An 18,736-nucleotide genomic window follows, 5' to 3' on the forward strand; every position below is an offset into this window, starting at 1 on the left:
CTATTTTTGTGGGCATTGCACAAATGAAAGAGGTAATACGTATTGTTTTGTGTCTGACTCTCAAAATTATATTTCTGAGATTTATCCTTTTTATGGTATAAAACTGTAGTACAGGGGATCCCTGGGTGGCTCAGTGGTTTAGCGCTTGCCTTTGGCCTAGGGCGCGATCCTGGAGTCCCGGGATCGAGTTCGTGTCGGGCTCCCTGCATGGAGCCTGCTTCTCCCTCTGCCTGTGTCTCTGCCTCTCTCTCTAAGTCTATCATGAGTGAATTAAAAAAAAAAAACAAACTGTAGTTCATTCATTTTTCTTGCTTTATAGTAATCCATTTTAATGAATCTATGACGATTTATCTGTCCTGTCTCTTTGCTTTTTTTTTTTTTAAAGATTTTATGTATTTATTCAGAGATGCAGAGAGAGAGAGAGAGAGGCAGAGACACAGGCAGAGGGAGAAGCAGGCTCCATGCAAAAAAGAGCCTGACGTGGGACTTGATCCAGGGTCTACCAGACCACGCCCTGGGCTGCAGGCGGCGCTAAACCCCTGCGCCACCAGGGCTGCCCTGTCTCTTTGCTTTCATTTTTATGTAGGTATAATTGACATACCATAAAGTGCAAAGCATAAAGCTTTATTTATTTATTTATTTATTTATTTATTTATTTATTTATTTATTTGAGAGAACGAGAGAGAGAGAGCGCACATGAGCTTGAGGAGGGCACGAGCAGGAGGGGAGAGAATCTTCAAATAGATTCCTTGCTGAGCACTGACGCAGGGCTTGATCCCAGGACCCTGAGACCATGACCTGAGCCAAAATCAAGAGTTGGCCACTTAACTGACTGAGCTACCCAGGTGCCCCAAGTGCAAAACCTTTAATTAAGCACACGGCTGAATGAGACATGTTCATAATAGAATTTTGGGGGGTACCCCTGCGTGGCTGTGTTCTGTCTTGTTTCCAGTAGATACCCACCAAGTGGAACCACTGTTCTGACTTCTGTCATCTAGAGTACTTTTGCCTGTTTGAAAACACACAGAATCATATATTATATATAGTATCCATTATTTTTCTAAATTCTAAAACTTTTGAGGGGAAGTGATTTCAAACACTCAGAAAAGTTTCAAAAATAAATCTAGTACAGGGGCATCTGAGTGGCTCACTGGTTGAGCGTCTGCCTTTGGCTCAGGGTGTGATTCTGGGGTCCTGGGATTGAGTCCCTCACTGGGGTCCCTTCAAGAAACCTGCTTCTTTGCATGTGTCTCTACCTCTCTCTCTCTGTGTGCCTCTCATGAATAAATAAATAAAAATTTAATAAAAAGAATATACATATATTACAAATAACACCCATTGTACTCTTTACACAGATTCACACTGGTTAACATCTTACCCCATTTCCAATATAATTTGTCCTGTCTCTCTTTCTCATCTATCTACCTTACACTTTTTCTGAATCATTTAGGGTCAATCATACACAACGTGGCCCTTTACACCTAAATCCTTCGGTGTGCATTTCCTAGCAACAGAGATATTCTCCAATATAGCTGCCATAGTTATCAACTTAAGTAAAGTTAACATGGATACAATACTTTCATCTCTACTGTATTCTAATTTTGGCAATTTGAGAAGCAATTTGAAAACTTTGAAAAGAAATGGCAGACTTATTGTCATCCAGAGGCATTACCATGGTTAAAGGGAAAGTCTCTGCAACCAGATCACCGAGGTTTGATCCAGCCTCTGCATCCCATCAGCAAAGAGACCTTGGTCAGGTCACTTAACGTCTTGATTCCTCAGTTTCCCCAACAGTAAAATGGAGATACTTCCTAGGGATACATAACTAAAAATATTTATAGGCAAGTTGATACAATGTCTGGGCTTTGTTTCAAAACAATCCAGATTTTTGGGAGGTTGTGGGGAGAGGATTGTCAAGATTGGCCGTAAGTTGATCATTGCTGAAACAGGATGATGGATATATTGTATATCTACCTTTGTATGTGCTTGAAATCTTCCACAATAAAAACCTTTTTTTTTTTTTTAAAAAAAAGGATTTTATTTATTCATTTGAGATAGAGACATACCAAGAGAGAACATGAGCAGGAGGAGTGCAGAGGGAGAGTGAGAAGCAGACTCCCCGCTGAGCAGGGAGCCTGATGCCAGCTGGATCCCAGGACTTCAGGACCATGACCCCAGATAAAGGCAGACTCTTAAACATTTGAGCCACCCAGGCGCCCCTAAAATATTTTGTTTTCAAAGAAAAAAAAGTAAAATAAACATGGGGAGGGGTGGAGGTTATTATTAGTCACCTCCATTTAAGGGTAATTAATAATTGGGGTTAGGAGGAAGCATTAAACAATTTAATTTAAATTAAATCTAAATTAAACATTTAGAACAGTGCCTGGCACATGGCAAATGCTGTTAGCTATTACTTTTTATTTTGTTACCACCAAGTGGTGCTGTCTCCCAGCAACGCGGGAAGCTGGGCTGGGGAATGATTATTAGCCTTGAGTTTGAATTCTGCTCTGCGGCTTCCTAGCTGAGATTTGAACATTCATTGTCTCCTTTATAAAATGGGGGCAATCATAGTATCAAATTCTGAGTTGTTAGGATGATTCAGAGACAATGATATAAAATGCCTGATGAAGTATCTGGTGTATATCTTTCTGGACACCTGTTTCTGGGGCTGGATCTGCCTCTGGGCGTAGTGTTCCTTATTTTTCCTATGGAGATTCTGCTACCTGCCTGAGTGATTGTGAAACTCTGGAGAGGTTACAAACAGGGCGAGAACATTCTCCATTCCTATGGCAGATCAGTCGTCCAGCCATGAGATGAGGCTGGTCTTTCCAGAAGATGGGAACTTTTAGAAATCCAGTGCTCGGGATCCCTGGGTGGCGCAGCGGTTTAGTGCCTGCCTTTGGCCCAGGCCGCGATCCTAGAGACCTGGGATCGAATCCCACGTCGGGCTCCCGGTGCATGGAGCCTGCTTCTCCCTCTGCCTGTGTCTCTGCCTCTCTCTCTGTGGCTATCATAAATAAATAAATAAAAATAAAAAAAACTCCTCAAAAACAAAGAAATGACGCGTCTTTCTTCTACATCTATTGTGTCATCCCCCCCATGAAGTGGTAATTGTAAAATATTCTCGTTGGCCAAAAGGTCAAAGGACCAAAGACATAGGAAGCAATAGAATGGAATCAAAATCTTGGTTACTAGATCTTGGTGACTGAGTTGGGGGCTCTAGTGGGAAACCAGTGGCACCCTCTAGCCAGGTAGTTCGGGCGAGTTTCATAAAGGGACTCTGTCAGTTTGCTGGAGCTGCTATAACCAGATACTGAGTGGCTTGAACAATTGAAATTTATTTTCTCTCAGTTCTGGAGGCTAGAGGTTCAAGATCAAGGTGTGGGTAGGGTTGGTTTCTGGCAAGGCCTCTTTTCTTGGTTTGTGGATGGCAACTTCTTGCTGTGTGCTCCTTCCTCTATGGGCACGTGCCCTTGATGTCTCTTTGTGTGTCCAAACATCCTTTTCTTTTTTTTTTTAAGATTTAATTTATTTATTCATAAGAGACATAGAGACAGAGGCAGAGACAGAGGCAGAAGGAGAAGCAGTCTCCTTGCAGAGAGCCCAATGCAGGACTTGATCCTGAGACCCAGGATCATGCCACGAAATGACAGCAGATGCTCAACTGATGAGCCACCCAGGTGTCCCCAAATATCCTTTTCTTTTTTTTTTAAATTTTTATTTATTTATGATAGTTACACACACAGAGAGAGAGAGAGAGAGAGGCGCAGAGACATAGGCAGAGGGAGAAGCAGGCTCCATGCACCGGGAGCCCGACGTGGGATTCGATCCTGGGTCTCCAGGATCGCGCCCTGAGCCAAAGGCAGGCGCCAAACCGCTGCGCCACCCAGGGATCCCCCAAATATCCTTTTCTTATAAGAACTTCAGTCAGATTGGATTAGGGCCCACCCTCATGGCCTCATTTTCACTCATGGTAATTCTGAGAGATTAGGGGTTAGGGGTTCCACATATGAATCCAGCTCATAGCATCAATCCTTCCCCTCTTCCCTCCTTCCCTCTAATTTTCTGTTGTGGTTTCTCTTTAGCCACACCCAACTGGAATCAGACTGTCCATGCAATCCAGCCTCTGGTACCCAGAGCAAGGTGGAGGAGGGCAGAGAGTGAATCTAGAAGGCAAATAGAAGTTGTCTTGCAAGAAGAAGAAGAAGAAGAAGAAGAAGGAGGAGGAGGAGGAGGAGGAGGAGGAGGAGGAGGAGGAGGAGAAGGAGAAGAAGAAGAAAGAAGGAGGAGGAGGAGAATAAGTTGTCTTGCATGATGTTCTCCTTCTGTATTTCCTACCCTACCCCCATCAACTTTTGCCTACACACAAGAACTCAGAATTCCTCTCCCACCATCCACCCCCACCACCGCATTTTAAGAGGATGGGAATCAGGGCTCTAACCCCAAATGAATTCTTTAAAAAGTGATTCTCATATGAAAACAACAGGTGGCTATGCAAGATCTCTTTCCCCATACTTGCCTCGCCCCGCCCCCCCCCCCCCCCCCCCCCCCGGCTCTCCAGGTTAGACAGGCAAGCCAGGAAACCAGCCACTACCCAGTCATCCAAAGGACTCATCCTTCCCAACATGGCATGCATCCATATTCTATATTTTTCCAAGAATTTGGGAGCCCCATGCAGCAACCCCTGAGCTACAATAGGCCCCTAATGGAGTGACAATCACCTATCAGAAGCAGCAACTAACTGTCTTTGTTCAGGTGATGACAATGGGCTGTCCAGTCTTTGTCCCTATTCATACCCTCTTCCTCTTCCTCACGATGCCTTCCCGCGGTCCTCAAATGTCTAATATGGAGAGGGAGATGAATGTTTACTGAGCTTGTGCTTCTCTACTGTCCATTTCTTTTTCTAAAAAAAGATATATTTATTTATTCCAGTGGGGGGAGAGGCAGAGGGAGAGGGAGACAAGTAAACTCAATTGCAGGACTCTGAGGTCATGACCTGAGCTGAAATCCAGAGCCAGATTCTTGACCAACTGAGCCACTCAGTGCCCCTCTACTGTCCCCTTCTGTCTTCCTACATTCCTGGTGGAGTCATGGAAATTACCATCCACTGATCCCATCCACAGTGAATTTTCTAGAACATGTCATTCCTGCTTAAAACCTTCCATGGCTCCCCATCATCCTTTGGATGACAGTCACTTCTCAGCCTGACATTGAAGACTTGCATCCTTGAACCCCAGACCCTTCTCCCACCATCTTTCCCGCATGTCTCTTTTCTAAGTAACCCATGCTTTTCACCAGATCCCCAAAACACCATCCATTTTCACATCTGCTGGCTTTTCTCCTGGTGATTATTCTGGAAAGTAAAGGTTCATTCTGGAACCAGGATAAGAACCCAGGCTGCTAATTTTCCAGTCTCTTGGAAAATCTACATTTTGGCAGTCACTTGCTATTTTGAGATTGTTCTGGCTCTGTTCATTTAGACCCAGGGGAGATATTTTAATTTCTAAGCATAAGATATGGAGTTCTCCAGAGGTCACTTCAGCCATGCCCCTGCCTCCACAGTCTATGTCTCCTGCCCATCCACAGAGCACCACATCCCGAGACTCCTGTGATACCTCACTTATGGAAGTCCCTGTGTTTTAGTAGCCTCTCTTGTGCGCATATTAGAAGAGGAAGAAAGGGAAAGGATGAGTACATATTGAATTGAAATGACTATGTCCCAGAGATAATCATACACCATCTTTTTCTTTTTAAATATTTTATTTTTTTATTTGACACACATAGAATGCATAACTCTACTAAGTAGAGTAGCAGGCAGAGGAAAAGGGAGAACAGCAGGATCCCCACTGAGCAGAGAGCCTGACTTGGGGCTCGATCTGAAGACCCTGGGATGACCTGAGCCAAAGGCAGATGCTTAACTGACTGAGCCACCCAGGCACCCCCCTCCCACTTTTAAAAAGATTTTATTTATTTGAGAGAGAGCGCGTGGGCAGTGGGGAGAGAGGGACAGAATGAGAGGGAGAAACAGACTCCCCACTGAGCAGGGAACCCAACACTGGGCTCCATCCCAGGACCCTGGGATCATGACCTGAGCTGAAGGTAGACCACTCAACCAACTGAGCCACCCAGATGCCCCACTCATATATCATCTTACTTAATCTTCTCAACAACCTGTGGGTCTCATTATTCCCATTTCATAGAGAGGCAAGGTGATTTTGCCAAGTTACTGACAAAACTGAATTAGTTAGGATAAGTAATACCAATTTTTGTAACAGACTCCCAAAGTCCATTGACTTAACTCAATAAAAGTCTACTTTTCACTTATGTAAAGTCTAGCTAGCTGTACATAGTTGGTGGATGGACTTTCATGTGATCATTTAGAGACCCAGACTCCTTCTGTCTTGTGGGTCCATCCTCTCCTGGATTTACAGAGTCTTTGTCACTCAACCAGCAAGAGCCAGGAAGAGCATCGCACGTGGGAGGTTCTTGGAGAGTAGATTTGCAATCGTCAGAAAACACGACTTCTGCTCACATCCCATGGGCCGGAATGTATCATATGACCACACCTCCCTGCAAAGTACATTGGGAAATGCTGTCCAAGCATGTGTCCCTGGAGAGGAGGGACACTGGGTATTGGTGTTTGTAGGCAGAGGCCTCTGCCACAGCCACACAGAAGGCAAACTTCAGAGGGGCATGTAATGTGTTGACCAGGGTCCACCAGAAGAAGCAGGACAGGATCCCATGATTGTACCTTCATTGGAAGGAATAGACTGATAGCTGAAGTAATTTGGTGGACCACACAAGCAGATATTGGTAGGCTCCAGTAATGCTACAGAGGGTGGAGCACAGGGTCTGACCTTAAGGCCTCCTTCTGAAAGGATTTCCTCCAGAGATTAAGGGCGTGGTGCCCAGAGTCTGTATTTGCCCTTAGAGGTGGGCTCAGATGAGGCCAGCATGCAGAAATGTCTACTGAGAAGACACCTTGGCTTTGGCCCCATGTTCTATACCTTTGTTGGGTGAACTTGATGTTAATTCTTTGAGCTGAAGATCCCACCTCCTTCCAGAAATGACACATTATAGGTCCAAGTAGGGGTGATTTTACAGGTGTCTGAAATCTGTACAATAAAGATAGGCACCTGATAGGTGGGAGGAGCAGAGTCGGGAGGCTGAGCCCTGTGTTAACTCTTTAGGTGTTGGATTCTGGGGAGGTCTGAAGGTGCTGGGGTGGGTCAGATCCGTATGGGAGCCATGAGGGTAGATCCTCCGGGTAATAGTGGCTATTTACCAGCATTACAACCATGTCAGTCTTGATCCCAAGATTCCTGAAATGCAGGAATTTCCATAATTTAAGGACTCCATAGTTCCATATGTCAATGAAGCAATACCCAGGAAGAGCATGGAGTTAAATCTTAGACAGACTCGCCTTCAATTCTGCCCTTCCATTTCCTTCACCTCTTGGAGTTTCTGTTTCATGTATCAAGTCATACATAATAATGCTTGTCATGTACAAACACAGCATTAGTACAAAGTAAATGACCACTTCCTGGAAATGATTGCTGGGTTATTTGGGAGACAAAATGATGTTATGGCTAAAAACTTGAGCTCTGAGGTCAGGCAGACCCTATTTAAGTTGTAGGTCTGCTGCCAACTCACTGTGTGACCTTGAGTAAGGCCTTTTTCCTCACCTACATATCCTCCTCTTGTTTAATTAATTACAGCTACTGGGGTCCCCTTGCTTTTGAGGACACACCATGCCCACCTGCCTCAGGACCTTTGCACTGGCTAGCTCTTCTGCTTGAAATGCTCTCCCTCACTCAGCATATCCAAATGACTTCCAGCCTCACCTTGTCTGGGTCTTTGCTCAAATACTCTCCTTCTCAGGGGGACCTCCCCTCTGCCCAGCATTTGCTTTGTCTCCTTTTTACTTTATTTATCTGATGTACATATATTTTGTTTGTTTATTTACTGTTTCCAAACTCTCCAGACTGGAAACCCTTTGAAGGCAGGAAATTTTGTCTGTTTTATTTGTAGCTCTTGTCCTAGATACATAGTAGGTAGCAAGTAAAATTGGTTGAGTGAGTGAATAAATAAAACTGACATAGGGGATGGATGTATAAACAAAGCATGGTCTAGCCATACAAGGGGCTATGATTCGGTTTCAAAAAGGAAAGAAATTCTGACACATACAGTATGGATGAATCTTGAAGACATTATGCTAAATGAAATTAGCCAGACATAAAAGGATAAATGCTGCATGATTCCTCTTATATGAGGTCCCCAGAATGGAAACATTCATAGAAACAGAAAATTGAGTGGTAGGTGCCAGGGGCTGGTGGGAGGGGAAAATGAGGAGTCAGCGTTTAATGGGTACAGTGTTTCAATTTTGCAAGATGAAAGATTTTTTAAAAAAAATATTTTATTTATTAGAGAGAGAGAACATGAACACACACATGAGTGGAGGGTAGGAGCAGAGTGAGAGGGAGATGCAGACTCCCCACTGAGTAGGGAGCCTGACATGGGTCTTGATCCCAGGAGCCTGGAATCATGACCTGAGCTGAAAGCAGATGCTTAACCAACTGAGCCACCCAGGAGCTCTTATGAAGTTTTGAAATTCGAAGGTGGTGATGGTTGCAGAACAATATGAGTGTTCTTAATGTTATTGAACTATACACTTACAAATGGATAAATGGTAAACCTTTACATTATGCGTGTTTTACCATAATTAAAAGTAAATAAATCAGTAATTGGAAACAAATCTTAAATAGGGCTTTTCAGGGATCCCTGGGTGGCGCAGCGGTTTGGCGCCTGCCTTTGGCCCAGGGCACGATCCCGGAGACCCGGGATCGAATCCCATGTCGGGCTCCCGGTGCATGGAGCCTGCTTCTCCCTCTGCCTGTGTCTCTGCCTCTCTCTCTCTCTCTCTCTCTGTGTGTGTGTGTGTGTGTGTGACTATCATAAATAAATAAAAATTAAAAAAAATAGGGCTTTTCATACTTTCCCCACAGTTGTAAAGCTTAAATAAGATGGTCCATGTGAGCACTCAATAAATATATGTTGTGATTATTAATATAGAGCTCCATATTGTGGGCCCCATCACTACAGAGCTAGCATAGCATTGTGAGGCAGGTACAGTATGAACCCTGACACTCTTGAATAAACCCACTGCCAGCCACACGTGTAGAGAAAGAGTCAGTCCACTTGCCCTTACTCAGTCTCCTTGGTTTTAGAGATCTTGGTTGATTTTGATAATGGACCATTTGGGCCACTTTTTTTTTTCTCATCCTATGCTTTACATTTCTGCTCTCCTGCTCTAAATTCACCAATAAAGAGTGAGCCCACAAAACCTTAGGTCACCACCCTTAAGACTCCAATAAAAACAGAACCACAGGCCCATGGGTTCCCTGTCTTCTTGCAATCTCACTGTATGGCGCCAGGTGTGCTGTGTAACTGCTAGGTCCTATAAATAATAAATCTTTTATTTTTTCAAAATTTCTTGATGGTTAGTGCTGAAGGGCATCTTGCAATCCTAATAAAAACTACAAGAGCCAGCCCAACCACAACATTGATACTGACAGGATGAGAATGGCACAGAACAATTGGCATAGTCGGTGGTGTTGCATAACTGCCATTGTGATTAATGGCAAATTCCCTTTAACTGGAACTTGTTTACTAACCACCTAACTCAGGTGACTAACCATCGAGGAAAGGAGCACTGCTTGCTGGGGCGGTCTGTCATGCTGCTATGTGCTTTCACATCTTGTTTCTGTCTTGCGTTGCCTGTAGTCTCCAACCCAAAAGGTCACAGCTGCCGTGACAATCCACTGAATCAATGGGTCACATGTAGGCTATGTGTCCTAACCCAGAGGAATGAACTAGCATCACAACTAGGAATCAATGGCACCAGCAGAGGGAGAGCATGACCAAAGTCTGTGGTCTCTGTCCTATCACTTTACTTACTACAGTCAATCGTTGGTCTCCTGACCCCATGGGATTTTATGGGTCCAATCCCTGGCATGACGTTGCTAAAAAAAATTAATGGACAGAGACCTATGTCCTGAACATCTGATGCCAGTGCTGTCTAAGGACTCCAGGGAGGCACACTAGCTCCTTGGTAAATGCAAAACTCCATGGGCTCTTCCTGGGCCATGCAAACCAACATGCTAAGACTTCAGAAGCCTAGGGGGCTTTCTCCAAAAACTGCACATATCACGCTAGTGGAGGCAGGAGTAGACCACTCCTGGAGAGGTCTCTTGGAACACCCTGGAAAGGAATGTGGCCACTTACCAAGAGGGCTCATGGTGATATCACCCAAAACTTCCTGGTGACAACATATATGATTAAGGCAACAGGAGAAAAATGATAAGTGGAAACTGAGATAAAAAACTATAGCTTGCAGGACACTGGGGTGGCTTAGCAGTTGAGCATCTGCCTTTGGCTCAGGGCATGATCCCAATCCCAGGATCGAGTCCCACATCAGGCTACCTGCAGGGAGCCTGCTTCTCCCTCTGCCTGTGGCTCTACCTCTCTCTCTCTCTCTCTGTCTCATGAATAAATAAATAAAATAAAATAAAACATACCTTGCAACTCTTGATTTTGTGGTTGTGGGTTTGAGCCCTACAGTGGGTGTGGAGATTATTTTTAAAAATTTTCCCAAATCTCTTGGGTAACTTGAAGCTTTGTGGAATTTTGACAAGTTAAATTAAGTGGTGGGACATTCATTGAATATCTAGATTATTTCCAAATAAGATAGAATACAAAACCACAAATTGTTAAACAAGTTTAAGTTAACCTGTTTTTTGACCTCTTCTTACAGAGGAAATAAAAATACTTGCCTCTCTTAGTAAACATATCTTGTGCCATGTTGAAAACTGTGCCTTGAGGAAATGTATGTTTCTAGAAATTATGAAGTGTATTAATAAGTTTGCTGATCTAAAAATGCTGGTATAAGAGGCAGGTCACAATTGCTTCTCAGTTTTTACTAGAAATTAAGGTTTTAAGAGTTGAAAATTCTAATAAATGTAATTTAAAACTACTAGAAATTAAAAAAACTATTAGAAATAATAAGGAAAGTAGGATGAATTTTTGAATAAGAAAGATAAGGGAGTGTGGAAATGCATTTTTAAAAATATTTTATTTATTTATTCATGAGAGACACACAGAGAGAGTTAGAGACATAGGCAGAGAGAGAAGCAAGCTCTCTGCAGGGAGCCTGATGCAGGACCTGATTCCAGAACACCAGGATCATGACATGAGCCAAAGGCAGGCACTCAGCCAATGAGCCTCTTAGGAGCCCTTGGAAATGCATTTTTATTAAGGGAATGAAAGTGATTTTGTCCTAAAGCAAAGCTGTTTGTTTCAGAATGAGAAAGAGGAAAAATAAAGGACAAAATGGTATAGAAAGTCGAGAAGAGAGAGAAAGAAAGGGAGAATTTGGGATGCCTGGGTGGCTCAGAGGTTGAGCATCTGCCTTTGGCTCAGGGCATGATCCCAGAGTCCGGGGATCGAGTCCCATACCAGGCTTCCAGCATGGAGCCTGCTTCTCCCTCTGCTTGTGTCTCTGCCTCTCTCTCTCTCTCTCTCTCTCTCTCTGTCTCTCATGAATAAATAAATAAATAAAATCTTTAATAAAAGAAAGGGAGAATTTTACCTTATGTGGTCAAGTTGGCAAAAATCAAATTGTTATTACAAGCATTTTATTTATTATTTTTAAAATTTTTATTTATGTTAGTGAGAGAGAGAGAGGCAGAGACACAAACAGGCTCCATACACCGGGAGCCTGACGTGGGATTCGATCCCGGGTCTCCAGGATCGCGCCCTGGGCCAAAGGCAGGCGCTAAACCACTGTGCCACCCAGGGATCCCCTATAAGCATTTAAAAAAATAAACTTTAATATCAATAATATGCGTATGCAATTTTCTTTCATCTGCTGAAAGGACTACGTTTTCTTTAAGTATTTGTTAGCTCCTGATAAAAAATTGTGAAAGATTTTCTTTACATTTTAAGTAATCTGCCTAGAAAGCAAAAAGTTTGTGTCCCATCTAAATAATTTCCTGTGGGGGCAACTAGCTGGCTCAGTCAGAGGAGTGTGTGACTTTTGATCTCACGGTTGTGAGTTCAAGCTCCACATTGGGTGGAAAGATTACTTAAATAAATAAAAAAATTAAGGAAAATTTCCTGTGCTTCATGTCTTACTCAGGTCTTTGATAACTTAACAAAACTGAATCTCAATATTTAAAGAGATAAGTTTTGCTCACAGCAATGTAGCCTTCCATATTTGCTTTAAAAGTATTTTGTCATTTTGGGGCTTCTGGGGTGGTGTAGTTGGTTAAGTGTCTGACTCTTGATCTCAGCTCAGGTCTTGATCTCGGGGTTGTTAGTTCAAGCCCTATTTCAAGCCAGGTGTGAAGCCTACTTAAAAAAAATTTTGTCACTTTTGTTATTAGATAATTAAGAATTGCTTCACAATGGTCTGTGATCCTATTTAGTCAAGTGTCTGAAACGTCTTGATATTTTTCACAAACTTCTCAAAATCCAATTCTAAAGTCTTTTTGAGGGGTGCCTGGGTGGCTCAGCTGGTTGAGCGTCTGCCTTCAGCTTGGATCAAGCCACATATCCGGGGGCTCAGGGAGGAATCTGCTTCTCCCTCTCCCTCTTCCTCCCTTCCCCACTTATGCATGCTCTCTCTTTCAAATCAAATAAATAAATAAATAAATAAATAAATAAATAAATAAATAAATCTTCAAACAAAAACTAAAGTCTTTTTGACCTTGGAAATAACTTTGAGATGTTTCAGAGGGTCCCTGGAACATCTCAAAGGATTTGTTCTTTCTCTTTATAAAAAGAGAGGTATTGCATTAACTGGGCTTATTTGACATGTTAAATTGCACAGGAAGCAATGTAAATAAGAAATAATGCCAAATTTCTTAATGAGTATCCTTGTATGGATATATGTTATTAATATAAGTGTTCCAGAAATTACAAGAATCCTAAAAAATCAGATGTGTACTATTATCAGTCATAATTCCAATTATCAACTTAAAATATTATTTATCACAGAAATAAATTTTCTTATCAATTGCATTATAATGAACTCTCATCAGATCTTTTTTTTTTTTAAGATTTTATTTATTCATTCATGAGAGACACACAGAGAGAGGTAGAGACATAGGCAGAGGGAGAAGCAGGCTCCTTGCAGGGAGCCCAATGCAGGATTAAATCCCCAGACCCAGGGTCATGCCCTGAGCCGAAGGCAGACACTCAACCACTGAACCACCCAGGCTCCCTCTTGTCAGATCTTTAACCAAGGACATTTTTAAGACTTTTTGTCATTATAGTTATTGTTTTCCTCTGATGCTTTTGTAAAAGTGCTTCATCTTCAAAGAGATTCATGAAAAGACCTCTTACAAGTTTCTGATAACTTTCAGATCAGATGACTATACTGGGTAAGAATAGATAGAACTCTAAGGAAAAACTGGATTCATAAAACTGTTAGCAAAAGTTCAGATCAAGAATTAATTATATAGGACTGAATGGGGTGATGAGGATGATTACAATTTTTTTATGACGTTTTCTTTGAAAGAGAACTGGTTCTTTATTCTTGTTTTCTAGATTTAAGGACACTTTTTCTCTTAGGCTTACTCTGACTTACAGCAATTTAGTAAAATATACTTTTGGGAATGAGGATGAGACAGTTACCTTTTCTTCCTACTTGATCCATCCAGAATTTGGAAACTCTCAGTGAGTATTCTTATTTTCATGGCAATATAGTTATTTGCATAAGCTTCATAAGAATCTGTTCTCAGGGTGCCTGGGTGGCTCAATTGGTTAAGCATCTGCCTTTGGCTCAGGTCATGATCTTAAAGTCCTGGGATTGAGCCCTGCATTGGGCTTCCTACTCAGAAGGGACCCTGCTTTTTCTTCTCCCTCTGCTGCTTCCCCTGCTTGTGCTCTCTCTCTCTCTGTCAAATGAATAAATAAAATCTTTAAACTTGAACAGACTCCCCCCAGGGTCACTGACCTATTTTCAGGGCTAGACCCTTTCAAGTTGAGGCAATGTCTACAGACTGGATTTCAAACTGCTTCCTGGATAATTCTTATAAGATTTGCTACTATATCCCTGGGTGGCGCAGCAGTTTGGCACCTGCCTTTGGCCCAGCGCGCGATCCTGGAGACCCGGAATCGAATCCCACGTTGGGCTCCCGGTGCATGGAGCCTGCTTCTCCCTCTGCCTATGTCTCTGCCTCTCTCTCTCTCTGTGTGACTATCATAAAAAAATTTTGCTACTATAATACTTTCTGGGTTTAGGGGTACCTGGGTGGCTCAGTGTCTGACTCTTGATTTCGGCTCAGGTCATGATCTCAGAGTGGAGATCGATTCCCATGTCTAGCTCTGTGCTCAGCTTGGAGTCTGCTTGAGATTCTCTCTCTCTCTCTCTTTTTTAAAGATTTCATTTATTTTCATGAGAGACAGAGAGGGAGAGAGAGAGAGAGGCAGAGACATAGGCAGAGGGAGAAGCAGGCTCCATACAGGGAGCCGGATGTGGGACTTGATCCTGGGACTCCAGGATCATGCCCTGGGCCAAAGACAGGTGCTCAACCACTGAGCCACCCAGGCTTCCCAGATTCTCTCTCTTTCTTTTTCTTTTATTTCCCCCAATCTGTCTCTCAAATAAATAAATAAATCTTTAAAAAGTGCATTCTGGGTTACTATGTGCCCTACCTCTGATTTAGCACATCTGCAACCCAAGCAGTTAATGGCCTCACCATTGACTCTGAAGACTTGGCATCACAGGGTGTGTTATAGTGTAAACCTTGACACATTTTTTTTTCTTTTTCATTTTGTAATGCAAGTGCCTGACTTAAGATTTGGTTCCTGAGACATTTAGTTCAATGGCTCTCTCAAATAAGCACAGTGCCAGCCAGAGGCCTAGGTAGTCAGGCCACCTCCCCCTATTCAGATTCTTTAATTTTAGAGATCTTGGTTGATTTTGAGAACTGACCATTTGGGCCACTTATTTTTGTTTTCTCTTCCCCTGATTTAAATTTCTGCTCTTCTGCTCCCAATTCACCAATAAAGAGTGAGTCTACAAAATCCTAGGCCACCACCTGTAAGATCCCAATAAAAGCAGAACCCCAGGCCCATGGGTTCCCTCTCTTCTTGCAACCTCACTGTGTGGCCCCAGGTGTGCTATGTAATTGCTAGGTCTTGTAAGCAATCTTAATTTTTCCCATTTCCTGAATGGCATCTTGCAATCCTAATAATAATTACAAGGGCCAGCCCAACCACAACACTGATTCTTGATAGGCTGAGACTGGCACAGAACAGCCGGGCATTTCAAATCCTGGCTTTCCCACTTATCAGGGGTAATCTCTGTACCTCAATTCCTTCAGCTGCAAATTGGAGAGAACAGTACTCACCTCTTGAAGCTGTAGAAGGATTGAATTAATCACTGTAAAATACTGACAGCATTGCCTGTCACAGAGTAAGTGGTTAATATTTTGGTTGTTTGAAGAGCCCATGATTCTCGCATTCAACCTACTTATGATATTAACTACTTACTCTTAAAGCCCCTAAAGCCACTTTTCCCCCCAGATAAATGGGCTGTAAAATCAAAGCTCATTTAAATTAGAAACCATACAATTTATTGTCTGCACCAGGATTGTTTTGAGAGCCAAAGAGGCGCTATAAATAATTAAGCCATGGGATGCCTGACTGGCTCAGTTGGTGAGCCTGGGACTCTTGATCTTGGGATTGTGTTTGAGCTCCATGTTGGATGTAGAGATTACTTAAAAATACAATCTTTTTTTTTTTAAGATTTTTTATTTATTTAAGAGAGACAAAATATAAGTGAGAGAGTTGGGGGAGGGGCAGAGGGAGAGGGAGAGAGGTAATTAAAAAAAAAGACATATTTATTTATGAGAGAGATAGAGACACAGACAGGGGATGCTCAACTGCTGAGCTACCCAGGCACTGATGCTGGGAGAGAGCTAATTTTAAGTGGGCTCCCCACTGAGTAAGGAGTAAGGAGCCCAACATGAGCCTCCATCCCATGACCCTGAGATCGCAACCTGAGCTGAAATCAAGAGTCGGCTGCTCAACTGACTGAGCCACCCAGGCACCTCAAATTTTTTTTTTTTTTTAATAATTGAGCCAGGACAAGTAGCGTCAACTAGGCTGTCCTGCACTCATTGGGCCAAGGATCATCTTTGGTATAACTCACCCCTTTACAGGGCGACAGCAGAGAGTGAGCCTTTTAGGCTGATCTTAAAAAATAGATTTCAGGACGCCTGGGTGGCTCAGCAGTTGAGCGTCTGCCTTTGGCTCTGGGCTGATCCCGGAGTCCTGGAATTGAGTCCCGCACTGGGCTCCCTGCATGGAGCCTGCTTCTCCCTCTGCCTATTTCTCTCTATGTCTCTCATGAGTAAATAAATAAATCTTTAAAAATAAAAACTTAAGTCAGGGGCGCCTGGGTGGCTCGGTCGGTTAGGTGTCTGACTTCGGCTCAGGTCATGATCTCTCCAGGACCTGGGACACATTTTCAGAAGACCAATTTTACTTTTACCTGTTTATGGTAATATCTGCAATGTTAGAATGTCCTTAAGTAATATATAATTAAGTAAATCAAATAAGGAACCAGAAAGGAACGGGTTATTGAGTTATTCACAGCACACATTAGAAAATTTGAGAACACATATTAACAACAACAGCAATAAAAAACACTGGCAAGCTCAAATGCAAGTTTATATGCTGAGTTTTTTTTTTAAGATTTTATTTTTTTATTTATTTATTCGTGAGAGACACATGAGAGAGAGAGAGAGAGAGAGAGGCAGAGACACGGGCAGAGAGAGAAGCAGGCTCCATGTAGGGAGCCCAATGTGGGACTCGATCCTGGGACTCTAGGATCACACCTGGGCTGCAGGCATTGCTAAAACGCTGTGCCACTGGGGCTGCCCTATGCTGAGTTTTCTTAAAGATTTTATTTATTTATTCAGGAGAGACACACAGAGAGAAGCAGAGACAAAGGCAGAGGGAGGAGCAGGCTCCCCATGGGGAGCTGGATCCCGTGGCTGTGGGATCAAGAGCTGAGCCAAAGGCACATGCTCCACTGAGCCACCCAGGCACCCCTATGCTGAGTATTTTTAAAGGATTTAAAAAACATGCTCAGGGATCCCTGGGTGGCGCAGCGGTTTGGCGCCTGCCTTTGGCCCAGGGCGCGATCCTGGAGACCTGGGATCGAATCCCACATCGGGCTCCCGGTGCATGGAGCCTGCTTCTCCCTCTGCCTGTGTCTCTGCCTCTCTCTCTCTCTCTCTCTCTGTGTGACTGTCATAAATAAATAAAAAAAATATTAAAAAAATAAAAATAAAAAAATAAAAAACATGCTCAGTTAGCATACAACCTTTTCTCACTTATATAACAGATGCATTTCTATCTGCTTGCGTACTGCAAAGGGTTATAAACCAAATCAACTTACTTATGACTGCAGAAATGTGCTATATGAGAAATGTATTCCATGGAATTTTCTTCACTGCTCTTACCACTGATTCTTCAAATAAGCAAAGTCCAGAGGGCCTCATCCCTTGAAACTGTTTTTAAACACCACCACTTTAAATGGAAAGATAGGTAGAAACCTAGCACTTCCTGGTATAGCACTTGGACTTAGTCTTAATTAATGTAGGAGTTGAATGTACAACAGAAAATCTATCATTCCTTTATCGTTGGAGTAGAGGAAGGGAGAAAAAGAAGAGGTGGGGGATATGGTGCAGTATTTAAGAGCTAAATAGGAGCGTGGTGACTCATAATGCCATCAATTCTACAATGAAGAACCATGGATCTCATCAATTTTATAATTCATGTTGGATCAAGAAGTTTGGTTCCCCTCTGTATATCAATGAATTCAAACCTCATACTGTCCAAAACACGAAGATGAATAATATAAGATAAACTCCAACTGCAATAGGTATATCCTAAGAAGAAGACGGAACACCAGAGGGAATCCCTCCTTCCAGCATCTTTTGATGTGGTAAAATTTTGCCAAAGTGGAAACCTAACACTTAAATATGAAATTGCTTGGCGAAGTAAGAAACTACAGCTGTTGTGGGTATTACCTTACATAATCACTACATGTATTATATATTAAACCCAGCATTACATATGCTTGCACAATTGTGCTGTGAATGATGATAGTAGTGATGATGTCCGTGAAAAAGGACCATCTTTAGCCCCAAAAGAGTACTGGGGTGGGGGCGGTGTAAACAAGTAAAAAGCATACAAAGAGATGGGTATTTTCTGGCCAGGAAAGATCAGTCTAAACACAGATATAGGGGCACCTGGGTGGCTCAGTGGTTGAGTGTCTGCCTTTGGCTCAGGTCGTGATCCTGGGGTCCTGGACTTGAGTTCCACAGCAGGCTCTACACAGGGAGCCTGCCCCTCCCTCTGCCTGTGTCTTTGCCTCTCCCTGTGTGTCTCTCATGAATAAATAAATAAACTCTTTTTTAAAAAACCCACAGAAATATAAAAAGAAAAGTATTCCCTTGTTTCCCCATGTGAAAATAATGCAAAACATTTATATTGTAAATCAGACAAGAACACAGCTAAGTAATCCAATTCTACTGTACATTATAGAAATCATCCCTTCACCACAGTATAAGATTTAAATGCATCTGCACAAGGGTGCACACTATATAAAAGGAGTAAGGTTGCTGCTGCCCTGCTACGCAGTTCTGGTCCCTCCCCA

The sequence above is a fragment of the Canis lupus genome, chromosome 1, assembly GCF_048164855.1.
Source record: "Canis lupus baileyi chromosome 1, mCanLup2.hap1, whole genome shotgun sequence".
NCBI classification, from domain to species: domain Eukaryota; kingdom Metazoa; phylum Chordata; class Mammalia; order Carnivora; family Canidae; genus Canis; species Canis lupus.